This window comes from Silene latifolia, chromosome 9, assembly GCF_048544455.1.
Source record: "Silene latifolia isolate original U9 population chromosome 9, ASM4854445v1, whole genome shotgun sequence".
Classification (NCBI taxonomy): Eukaryota; Viridiplantae; Streptophyta; class Magnoliopsida; order Caryophyllales; family Caryophyllaceae; genus Silene; species Silene latifolia.
The window spans coordinates 113,308,246-113,321,709 of record NC_133534.1 but is presented as its reverse complement, the minus strand read 5'-3'; the positions used below and the strand labels follow the sequence as shown (position 1 = coordinate 113,321,709).

The 13,464-nt window shown below is 34.6% G+C and overlaps 1 non-coding gene across 1 annotated transcript; it reads left to right on the top strand.

Moving 5' to 3' along the window:
- Positions 1-11,188: 11,188 nt before the first annotated feature.
- On the top strand, positions 11,189-11,295 carry LOC141604442 (small nucleolar RNA R71). The gene has a single exon (XR_012526142.1). It is a non-coding gene; the product is annotated as a small nucleolar RNA R71 (small nucleolar RNA).
- Positions 11,296-13,464: the final 2,169 nt, after the last annotated feature.

Genomic DNA, 13,464 nt, shown 5'->3' with positions numbered 1-13,464 from the left:
TCTTTCTTCAAATATTGTGTTCTTCATTGTGGGGGCACTACTAAGGCATGGATAGCCTAGGCAATTGCCATCCCCACACTAAGCTAAAACACTACACATCAATTGAAATTGTTAGTCCCTCCCTCACTTCTCTCAAACATGACAATTATCTTGATCAAAGTAAATAAAAATCCAAAGATGACAAAAATGCAATACAAGAATTGAAATGTAAGTTAGGGAGTTAGAAATATTTACAAGTGGTGGTTTAGGGAGGACTCCACCAAACTCTCATTCTTGATGAGATGTCAAGGGGGCATGTCCAAGGTGTTGTTGATGTTGCTCAACACCTTGAAAAAGTAATCGAAAGCTTGTTCATTATCATGGTAGAGGTTTTCAATAGACCTTGGCCCTTGTTGTCGGTCTTGATCGATGGCATTACCAATGTAGGGATTAAAAATCCCTTCAAATTCGTCGTCCCAAAGACCACAAACTTCATTAAGTTGATCATTGAAAATCTCTTGCTTAGATGGAGACAACTCTCCCAATTTCTTCTCTTGGCCAATGAGGCCATTCTCTTCTTCCTTGGTTGATTTTGATGAGCTTTGCAAGCTCTCCTTGTCACAATTCACTTGCTCTTTGATTGGAGCATCTTCAATTTTCTTCTTCCATTGGAGTTCCGATTTCTTCCTTTCATCCTTTCGGCTATAATGATCAATCATGAAACATGGTTCATGCAAACGAGGAGCTCTCATAGTCTTGTCAAGATTAAAAGTTATGCTTTCATCTCCCACTTCTAGAGTGAGCTCACCATGTTTCACATCAATCACCGCACCCGCGGTGTGTAGGAAAGGTCTTCCTAGAATGATTGGAATGTTGGAATCTTCCTCCATATCAACAATGACAAAGTCCACCGGGATGAAAAACTTCCCAATTCGCACGGGGACATCTTCCCATATCCCTAATGGTGTCTTCGTCGATCTATCGGCCATTTGGAGTGTGATGTTGGTGCATTTAAGCTCTCCCATCCCCAACCTTTTACTCACCGAGTACGGCATGACACTCACACTAGCCCTTAGATCACATAAGGCTTTGTTGATCGTCGTGTCGCCAATGGTACACGGTATTGAGAAGCTTCCCGGATCTTTTAACTTTGGAGGTGAACTCCCTTGAAGTATTGCACTACTCACCTTAGTGAAGGCGATAGTCTCAAGCTTTCGGATCGACTTCTTCTTTGTGAGGATATCTTTCATGTATTTCGCATAGGCCGGCACGTGATTGATTAATTCCGTGAAAGGAATTGATGAAGGAAAAGTAGATTCATATACAATTTAACATACTCTTATATGTCAAAATTAATTTGTCATAAAATTAAATACGGATTTTATGCATGCAAACAATATATCAAAAGAGGAGAAATCATCCTTACATTGTATGATTCGGTTTTATGGGCACAAAAGAGATCTCCTTCTCTTTTGTTCTTGAGCTTTCCAAATGGAAGAACAAAGATCTAAGTATAAGATCTCTCCCTAAGCTTTATACCCAAGGCTTAACACTTAATCTAATTAATATTATAAGTACTAGTATAATATTAACCTTAGTAGAAAATTGAACCAAAAACTTTATAAAACCCTTATGTGTTTTCGGTTTTAGAGAGAAGAAGAGAGGATTTTATTTCTCTAGAAAATCTCTATGTTTGATGATGGAATTAGAATGAAAATAATACACTACCTTTAGTATATTATTAGGCAAAAATAAAGAAAAAACAATGATCATATTACTCTTCTCAAAACCGTGTAAGAGGAGTGCAAAAGGGGAGCCAATGCATGAAGAAATTGTTCTTCACAAGGAACAATAGGTATGCAAGGCTAGGGTTGCCTTTAATCATTGTGTTTTCCCACTAATTATAAACAACATATAATTAGCTTAAGTCCCTCTATTTTTCGGCCCATTTGGTAATATGGAATCCATATTATTTTTGTCAATTGTCTATATGTTACATGTCATATGTCACATATATTTGTTATGTATTTTTAACATGTTAAAAATCAACGTATTAATAAAAATACGTCACATACAAGAATTGACTTAGTAATTTCATAATTACTTGTGCCAAAAATATTTTACCATTTATAAATCACAACAGATTGTATTTATAACAGTTCATTCAAATTTAATTGTTACATTAAACAATTTATTTCATCCGAGTAATGATACAATTCAATTACTCAGATCGTATCTTATTTAATCACATTTCAATATGATACGTAAATTTTACTTCCAAAATCGTCCGTCAATTTTCAAGTAATTTAATTAACTCGCAACATTATACGATTAATTAAATAATCAATTAAGAGTATTGCCCTTTAGGTATGACCTAGGGGTCAACTGATCACCACCGTCACACGACGAATGTCAAACTCTAGTCGACCAATCATTACCGATATATGTTGACCAGTTGACAGTAACAATATTACTTCCCAATTGTATTCTTAAAATGAGATTTAATAATGATATTTAAATCATGTGATCGCACTATTGTTGAGGACACATTTCCCAACAATCTCCCACTTGTCCTCGACAAGTGTGCGTCACCAATTCTCTTGTCCTATTACTATCTCCCACTCAATGCAAGGTGTCTTTCAGGTCGTACTTGCAAGTGATCATATCGAGAGTGGTTTTCTCGATCTGGAGAATAACTGATTGACCGGATTTATCCACTCTGGATACCTTCCGAGCGTGGCCACGCATTTACAGTTCATTACTCCTCGAGTGGCCCTGAGATATTGTTATAACCCTGACAAGGGGATGGACAATTCCTATCGCACTCATTCCCTTCGACTAGCCACAGCCATCATAACCCAAAATATGCCCATTTGACCCCATTTACGAAGGTCGTAGTAACACAAATCAAAGTTAATCAAACTGTGCCATCTTAGGTGAATAGTCTTTAGTCAAAAGAATCGACTCATTAGAATACTATAGCAGCTCTCGCCACGACCAGGCTATATAAATTTGCAGAACTCTATAAGCGGTCATTAGGCCCGACAAAAAGTTCCTAACAATCTGCCTATGTGATCGACTAGTCATCTCACATGACTCTATGGCATTTGAACTTGCCATCAATCGCATCACACTCTAGTCACTTCGAGACGTCACCTCATACAAGTGACTATGGGCGAATACAATGTTAATCCGTGTTCACTTTAACGGGGTTCAATTGTCACTACAACCCGTTTGGATGTAACAAAGTATAAAAGGAGTTTTTAAGGAAAAACTCGAACGACAAATGCGATTATCACATATGAATAGTCAATGCCTGATTACTATTCCATATTCTATAATCTAATTTGATCTTGCATGTAGTTGTTCATTTCAATTCAATTGAAATGACATGACTCATCATGTTTAGCCTATGAGAAGGCTTTGGTTAGTAGGTTTTATCAACTTTTTGTACCTTACTCAACCTTACTACATACTTATTTTCCTTTGTAATGTATACATTTGCATCACAAAACTTTCTCTCGAGTACGTGTCGAGATCCAATCAAGACATAGGCCCTCTTAGCTCGAGAATAGCTCCCACTTTGTTTTCACAAAGTGTGCGGACTCATCCTCTTGCACATCTCATGATTGCAAGTGTACTCAATTTCCGTTACAAATATCTCTCATTGTTCTTTATTGCCTAGAACGATTCTAGAAAATCTACTTCTTAATTATCATATCCACAATGGTATCTCAACCATCCTAATGTGTTTTGATTATGGTTTTGTCGGAAACCATGCGCAACCTCAATTGTCAATTGTCACTTGTGTAACACACTTACACAAAATTGCATCATAAACACTTTGCTTTACTTCCTTAATACTTCTGCAAGCACTTAAGGGTAATCTTTATCACTTACTTGGTAAAGATTACTTAAATTCGATTTTGAAACAATTCATCATACTCAAAGTATATGAAGTGTTATACATCATTACTCATTTAATTGATCCGCAGCGGAAGCAAATGGAATCAATCAAATATGTTCAATTTAATTGAACTAGTCATGAATCTTATCAACATAAGACTTCTTCGACGCTAGTATCATGTGGATTTATCTTCATAAATCTGGATATTAAAGATGTATTATAATACTCCAAAAGTCTTAAATCATTCTCAATGATCAATATGTCATCCACATATCGGACTAATTAAAATTTCCGTAACTCCCACTAAACTCCATGTATAAACACAACTTCTCGACTTATCGAGAAATGTTTTATCACATGATCAAAATGTTGATTCTAACTCATTGATGTCCTACTTAAGACCCTCTCTTAAGTTTCACATTATCTTAGGATTGCAAGAATCTTCAAAACTCAAGACATGTATTGAATACATTCCTTCTAATTGAAGAAGTGGGTTTTAGATTCACTTGCTATGTATTTCATAACCTCATAATGAAACACAATCCCTAAGAAGATCCAAATAGACTTAATCATTTCAATTAGTGCAAAACCCTTTGCAACCAATCTTGCTTTGAAATATCTCTTTATTAGCGCAAAACCCTTTGTCACTAATCAAGTCTTGAAATCTCTCTTTATTAGTGCAAAACCCTTTGCAACTAATCAAGCCTTTTTATTTCGGATCTTCATGGCTCTAAGCCTTGTATTGAGTTGTGACTTGAACACTCTTATGTAAGTCATATGTTCATTACTTTCCAGAAGTAATCAACTTGAATCAAACAATTTCTTTGTAAGTTATAAGCTCTTTACTTTCTTAAAAGTAGCATGAATTCATCATTTTTAACAAGTGATGAATTTAACCTCCTAGGTTATAAAGAAACAACATCTTACACAAAACGTTTCATGTAGCCAAGAAAGACCAGTTTCTTGCGACATAACATTCTTTGTGGCTCTTGAATAAATTCTCCCACTCTGTCTTCTAAAAATAAACTTGTATTTTAGAAAGACAACTTCACGAGCCGCAAAACCCGTCGTACTCGTGATAATTGAAAAGGGAAAAATGAGCATTTGTTTCTTGTGAAAACTTACAACCATGGTATCCTTACCATTTCATATCTCATATGATTCGATTTAGTGGAAAATAAATTAGACAAAATGATAAATTCCCCAAAAGGATCAAGTAACTCAAAGTAACTTGATTGAAGTCCAAACCATATCAAATAGCGTTTGAATTCATATCCAACCACACATTATTCCATAATGCGTGTTTAAGAGAGATTAATTTGTGATACTATATCACATTTCCTTTGGCTTATGTCAAAGTCTTCACTTTGATAATCCCATCACGACTAAATCGTGATTCCTTGAACTTTTGAACTTCTTCAAAAATTTCTCTATTTACCTTATTAAGTGAACACACACTAGTGTCAACTTAAATCGTTGGTAAAAGAAAATGATCAACCTATTTTGGATCAATGATTTATAACCTCGATCTCCTTTTCAACCAAAAGGCACGAGACATCTTGCTTTGAATACAAGATACGCATAAACCATTAACAATCTAATGGTTTCAAGAGTACTCGATAACTCTTTGCGTTCATCATTCCAAAATTTTAAGGTTTAATCTTGGGTTACCAATTTGAGTCTTGTATCATCTTCATGATATATCGTTCTAGTTTGGTTTAGAATATTATCACCTTGATAATGGGCTAGCCATTCATCAAATCATGGTGTATAGGGTCACAAAAGTGAAAACCTCTTTTGTCTCTTAACAAGTTTATATTCTTATTTAGAGTTTATGTACTTAATAGTCACAATTAAGTACAACTCCAAATCCAAAAACTAGATTGAGTACACAATTACTCTTTCTCTCAACTTCATTGTTGCTAGTCGTCATATTCTAAGCATCCTATGTATTAAGTACAATGATGAAAACCTCCATTGGTTTCTAATATTGACGAAGTAGTACTAGCAAAATTTTATGTTTAATCAAATAAACATTTTAAAGAAGAAGGTCCTATTAGATGTCCCACAACTAACTTGTTAATTCTTCAATAATTTGGGGTAGTTTCCTTTCTTGTGTCCAACATTTTAAGACAATGGAAACTTTATTGGTCGGGATTGATAGGTTTAGTATCGTTATTCTTCAACAACTTTACTTTTATCATAACCTTGTATCAATACCATTATAATCCTTATTTCTTGAACCTCGTCCTCATCTTAACGGTTTAAGAGAATGCTCCCACTTATTTCAATGAGTCTTTGCTTTGAGAAGCAAAATTGAATTCACGAAGATCACTCTTCATTTGTTCGTTTTAGTCTTAAAACTTTCATTGAAGTGGTTGCGTTATTTTGGTCAATTACGAATTCTGAAAATCTAATCACCAAAACAATTTATTGCTTCAAGGTACTTAATTCAATTAAGTATACGAATAACAATCCATTGCAAGTAGATGTGTTAGTCAAAAATCAAAAACCTGTTTGATAATGAATAACTTTAATCTATACTCTTTACAAGAGATCCTTAGCAATGGTTCATTTGAGGTTTTTAGAAGCAATTTCAAATTTGTCTTTAGTTACGATGTTTTAATGGAGATTTGTATCAAAATCGAAATGATATCGTATATGAATTGTGGTAAAGAAATAGAACAATATAAAAACGGAATAGTGGAAAACTTAACATTTATCGTTTTATTAATACTTGTAAACAAGTATAGCATTTACATAGTGACCTCTACCCAACTATGATAAATGATTCCAAGATCCAAATTCATATTAACTTGGGCACGGTGGGGCCGATACATCCCTTATCAATATAACTCGGTGGATTAACTCTTTAATCGATTCTACTTTTAGAACTCTTGGTCGATAAAATTACATTAACATTTATCTTTAGCCCAAAACACATCGACAAGGGCACGGTGGGGCCGATACATCCCTTATCAAATACTTTTGTTGAGTTCAATCCAAATTTCGAATAAATGTGTCCATGATCCAAACCCACATTAACTTGGGCACGGTGGGGCCGATACATCCCTCATCAACATGAATTCGGTGGATTAACATTCATCACCCACTTCCCCTACGTAACAAGGTTTGTACCCCGGTGTGGCCGAGTGCACTCCCTCACGAAATAGGTTTTCATGGTTTCTACTATTTGGTAAGGCTATGTCTCAATTGATTGTTTTAGCGAGAGGTCATGACAATTTATTATCTATCACGTTTTAAGTGAACTAAAGCGGTGAACTACGATAATTCTAATTGACACGGTCGACAAACTCGATAAAAAAACAATGCATGTTTAGTTATGGCGATTTAGCGATGCATGTGACATAAAATAAAATGCAAGCATAAAAATAAATAAATCCTAGTATGGCCTTTCCTAAAATAGAAAAACTATTAATCTATTACATATTCGGAAACCAACTCCATTGGTCCCTTGAACTTCGGTTGTGGCCCGCATCTCGAGGTAACACCGTCTTTATGTATCGCCATTCTTGAAGAAATCCATCTTTAGGAACTCCGGAATGAATAAAATTACATAATAAATTACATAATTTCCTATTATACATTTGTAACTAAAATAAAATAAATCTATTAAATTACAAAACGGTGATACGAGATCACAATAAAAATTACAACCGAATCGATATTCCCATACATTTCGGGAAATACCAATTAAAATCTAAGGCCATACTAAGTGAAATTACATAATTCAAAATTACATAAATTAAAATTATGACAATCATAAGAAAAATGCAGCATTATAATATGTATGAACATGCTCCATTTTATGCTAAATCGCCTTTAAATTGCCAATATCGTATATTACTCGGTTTTTACGGATTTGCGTGATTTCAACATTTTATAATCACAAAAATACATAAACTCATATTTATGCATAAGTTAATTACCCTAACCTCTTAGGACTCAAAATATAGTCTTCACTAATAATTTGACCATAATTAACTTTTATTTACAAAATTGTTCATAAAAGGGCCAAAAAATACAAAATTAAGCTATTAAACTTCAAATAAATCCAAAAATTCCAAATAAATTCAAAATTTGAAATTTAAATTCATGAACATTCTGGAAAAATTCCATGACACTCATAATGTTCAAAATCTTAGGTTAAAAATTTCGAAATTTTTCCGGAAAAACAATGTTGCGGTTTATCGATATTTAATAAAAAAAAAAACATAAAAACATGGAAAAATTATTTTCATTAACTTTTCAATTTTAGATCTGAAAAATATAATAAAATGCAACATTAGACGTTTTTCCTAAGTCATAGGTTATGTTTTATTAATTTTCAACTAATAATGTCACTATTTATGCCATTTTTCTTCAAAAATTCATAAATCATGCTAAAAGACTTCTTTATAGCCAATTATTTTACACACATCTTGTAAAATTGCATGTGACAACATATTAATGTTCTATGACCAGATTCGAAATTTAACTCATATTAACCTATTTTTCTCTTAAATCCGAATTTAATAGTGAAAAATTCATTTTTCGAGCATAACAAGTGCAAAAATTATGAAAATTTACAGGTTATCTCAAAATAATATGTATCACAACATATCCAAAAACCAACTTAAAATTCGAAGTATAGCTAATTTTCGACCAAAAATGACATTTTTACTCATAAAATCACATTTAAATGCCATTATTATTAATTATGAACAATAAAAATCCGAAAAATTAACCAAAAATTCCTAAAACACTTTAGGACCAGAAATATTAACATGCATGTAATTATTTCGTGATATATCATAATAACACAAATTTTACAAGTTTTATTTTGTTATTCATATAACTCGGAAAAACTTTTAACCAATTTGCATGCAAACAACCGTGGCTCTGATACCAATTGAAGGAAAAGTAGATTCATATACAATTTAACATACTCTTATATGTCAAAATTAATTTGTCATAAAATTAAATACGGATTTTATGCATGCAAACAATATATCAAAAGAGGAGAAATCATCCTTACATTGTATGATTCGGTTTTATGGGCACAAAAGAGATCTCCTTCTCTTTTGTTCTTGAGCTTTCCAAATGGAAGAACAAAGATCTAAGTATAAGATCTCTCCCTAAGCTTTATACCCAAGGCTTAACACTTAATCTAATTAATATTATAAGTACTAGTATAATATTAACCTTAGTAGAAAATTGAACCAAAAACTTTATAAAACCCTTATGTGTTTTCGGTTTTAGAGAGAAGAAGAGAGGATTTTATTTCTCTAGAAAATCTCTATGTTTGATGATGGAATTAGAATGAAAATAATACACTACCTTTAGTATATTATTAGGCAAAAATAAAGAAAAAACAATGATCATATTACTCTTCTCAAAACCGTGTAAGAGGAGTGCAAAAGGGGAGCCAATGCATGAAGAAATTGTTCTTCACAAGGAACAATAGGTATGCAAGGCTAGGGTTGCCTTTAATCATTGTGTTTTCCCACTAATTATAAACAACATATAATTAGCTTAAGTCCCTCTATTTTTCGGCCCATTTGGTAATATGGAATCCATATTATTTTTGTCAATTGTCTATATGTTACATGTCATATGTCACATATATTTGTTATGTATTTTTAACATGTTAAAAATCAACGTATTAATAAAAATACGTCACATACAAGAATTGACTTAGTAATTTCATAATTACTTGTGCCAAAAATATTTTACCATTTATAAATCACAACAGATTGTATTTATAACAGTTCATTCAAATTTAATTGTTACATTAAACAATTTATTTCATCCGAGTAATTATACAATTTAATTACTCAGACCGTATCTTATTTAATCACATTTCAATATGATACGTAAATTTTACTTCCAAAATCGTCCGTCAATTTTCAAGTAATTTAATTAACTCGCAACATTATACGATTAATTAAATAATCAATTAAGAGTATTGCCCTTTAGGTATGACCTAGGGGGTCAACTGATCACCACCGTCACACGACAGTAATGTCAAACTCTAGTCAGCCAATCATTACCGATATATGTTGACCAGTTGACAGTAACAATATTACTTCCCAATTGTATTCTTAAAATGAGATTTAATAATGATATTTAAATCATGTGATCGCACTATTGTTGAGGACACATTTCCCAACAATTGAGACTTCCAAATTCTTCACAATTTCCATGAACTTCCCAAGTTAATCATCAAATTTGGGCTTGGCTTGCCGACTTGGAAAAGGAAGTCTAATCACAATGGGCTCCTTCTCCTTGACCTTGTCTTCACTTTTCTTTGAACTTTCTTCTTTTGATGATTCTCCATCTTTGGAGTTTTGCACAATTTCTTCCTTTTCACTAGCTTCCACAACTTCATCCTCAACTTGCTTCTTCGGCGCTTCATACCTTGTACCATTTCTCAAGTGAATGGCACTAACTGTTTCATGTCTAGGGGGATTACTTTGAGGTGGTAATTGCCCCTTTTGTCTTTGTGAGCTTGAAGATGCTAGTTGAGTCAATTGTGTTTCCAACATCTTGGTGTGAGCTAGAATGTTGTTGATGGTGGTTTCCTTTGCTTGGCTATCTTTTTGCATTTGAGTGAAAAATTCTTGTTGATTCTTTTGCATTTGGAGGACCGCTTTTTGGACATCAAAACCTTGGTCATTTTGGTGATTGTATGGATTTTGATTTTGGTAATTTTGGTTTTGATTGTAAAAGGGTCATTGATTTTGGTTTCTCATGGGTGGTGGAGTGTATGTTATTTGAGGGTTTTGAACATTTTGGCTTTTGTATGAGAGATTTGGATGGAATTTGGTGTTTTCATTGTAAAAGTTGGAATAAGGGGTACCACTCTTGTATGCTTGGAAAGCATTCACTTGTTCATTTGTTCCCCTACATTCACCTTGGTCATGTCCCAAAGTTCCACAATTCTCACATATCCCACTTGGGATTGATGAGGATGCCGTCATGGCATTAACATGATGCTTTGATGATTTTGAGTTTTCTTCAAGTCTAGCCATAGCTTGTTCAAACTTCAAGTTGATTGTGTCAATGTGAGCACTAAGTTGAGCACCCAATTGAGTAACGGAGTCCACTTCATGCTTTCCTCCTCTAGTAGCCTTGCGAGGTCTACTATATTGTGAGTTATGGACCGCCATTTCCTCAATCTTGTTCCATGTTTGATTGTCATCAACTTCGGTGAACATTCCATTCGATCCCATATTGAGAATGTTCCTATAATCTTCATATAAACCGTTCCAAAATTGTTGTACCAAAAACCATTCGCTAAGTCCATGGTGAGGACATGAGCGACAAATTCCCTTGAACCGCTCCCAAGCTTCATACAAAGATTCTTCATCCCTTTGCTTAAAACCCGTAATTTGAGCTCTTAGCATGTTAGTCTTTTCCGGTGGGTAGAATTTTTTGTAGAAAGCTAGAGCCAACTTCTTCCAAGAATCTATTCCGAGGGTGGCCATATCAAGGCCCTTCAACCATTGCTTCGCGGTGCCGATTAAAGAAAAAGGAAATAAGACCCATCTAATTTGGTCTTGAGTCACGCCCGTTTGAGAGATTGCATCACAATAGTCGCAAAAGGTTTCCATATGAGAATGAGGATCTTCACTAGGCATCCCCCCAAATTGGCTCCTCTCAACTAATTGGATGAAGGCGGACTTGGCAATAAAATTTCCGGTTAGATGTTGCGGTGTAGGAGTACCATTTGGTAGATTCTCCTCGGTGGGTACGGAGTGTGACGAGAATTTAGGCATTGTAGGTGGATTTTGTGGGGTATTGTGTAATGGGTTCTCCTCTCCTTCTATTGCGAAAGGATTGACGAACTCACTAGTGGGTTGAACAACTTCACTAATACCTCTTAAATTCCTCCTAACAAGTCTCCTATTGTTCGCCAAGACTCTTTCGATTTCACGGTCAAAAGGTAGCAAATCACCTTGTGACCTTCTAGACATGCAAAATATCAAACAACTCGAAAACAATTAGAACAAACCTTGAGGAGTTTTACTTCCCCAAGGCGAAGAAACACACAACTAATAACAATAAAAAGAAATCTAAATCAAACAAACACCGTCCCCGGCAACGGCGCCATTTTTGATCGGGTCCGTTTCGTGTTCACAATTAAAGATGTGGTTGTTGGGTCACGGTCGAATCAAAACACAATTAATAGCTTCACAAACAACTCTACAATTAGTAAAGAGGCAATTAAAGGTCGGATCCCAAGGGACGGGAGTTGAAATGAGATTTCTATTGAAACTAGTGGTGTCTTAGGGGTGTCACAAATTGGGTTGATATAGAAGGTCACTAAACTAAAATAGCAATGAAAATAAACAAGCAAGATGAATTAAAGGGGTGTAAACAATTGATTAAAAGCACTGCGGTGTCATGGGATCATAGGGGAATCATGGGAATTGATCATACAAACATGTTCCCAAATTATAAGCAAGCAATTATTGTTGTGATGGATTGAGTTGGGTTATATCTTACAATCCTAGGAAAGTTTGGGTCCCGGAGCCGAATCGATTAGATTGTACAACACCTACAAGTCGACTTAATCTTCCCTACTCAACAACATGCATGGTCTAATGAGACTCGAGTTGGGTTATGTCTTACTAGTCTCATTGAAAAGATAGAAGATGATAGTAAATGCAAGGATTCATAGGCTTAGCATTTCATCAAATATAACATGTGCATGAGTTGAGATCAAAACAAGCAAGCAAATAAAACATGAAAGCATATTAATTTAAGCATGAATCATTCCCCATGTTGGTTTCCCCTAATCACCCATTTACCCTAACTAAGAGACTACTCACTCATTATCATGTTGATCATGCTAGCAAGGTTGTAAATCATACCAACAATATGAAACATGATGATTAAATGAAAGTAATTAACAATAATTAAAGAGGGATTAAGAGAATTATACCTACTAATGATTCCAATAATAAAGCAAAGATAAAAGAAGTACTTGAATGCTTGATTGAGAGGTTGTCAATCTCCCAACAATAACCCAAATAATCTTCCATTACCCAAAATAAAGGATGAACAAAAGAGAGATTAAGGAAATAAAACTTGTATTAGAACTTGATTAATTGTTGATTACAATACTAAAGAGAGATTTGATTGATATTAACTACTCTAATTATTGATAAGAAGAACATGCTCCTCTAACTAGACTTATGGGGTATTTATAGTGGAAATTAGGGAGGATGCATTAGGGTTAACTAAGGGCTAAACTAGTAATTTCACTTTTTAGATTGAGCAAGGAGGAGCCGGTATTTTTCGAAGGAAGGGCTTCTTTCTTCGTAGCTTGGAGAAGAGGAAATCACGCTGTGCTGGAATCCGGGCGGAATAAGGTCGGGACGGGCGGATTCTGGCGATGGGTTCCGAGCGGATTCGAGGGAATCCGGGCGGATTGTGGAGGTGGAATCCGAGCGGATTATAGCAAAGCCGCACGGATTGTGCAGCTGTGGGTCGGCCGGATTGGTGACAATCCGCACGGATTGTCACTCAGCAAGACATCTTCTTCTTTTCTTCCCTGTTCTTCATAAATT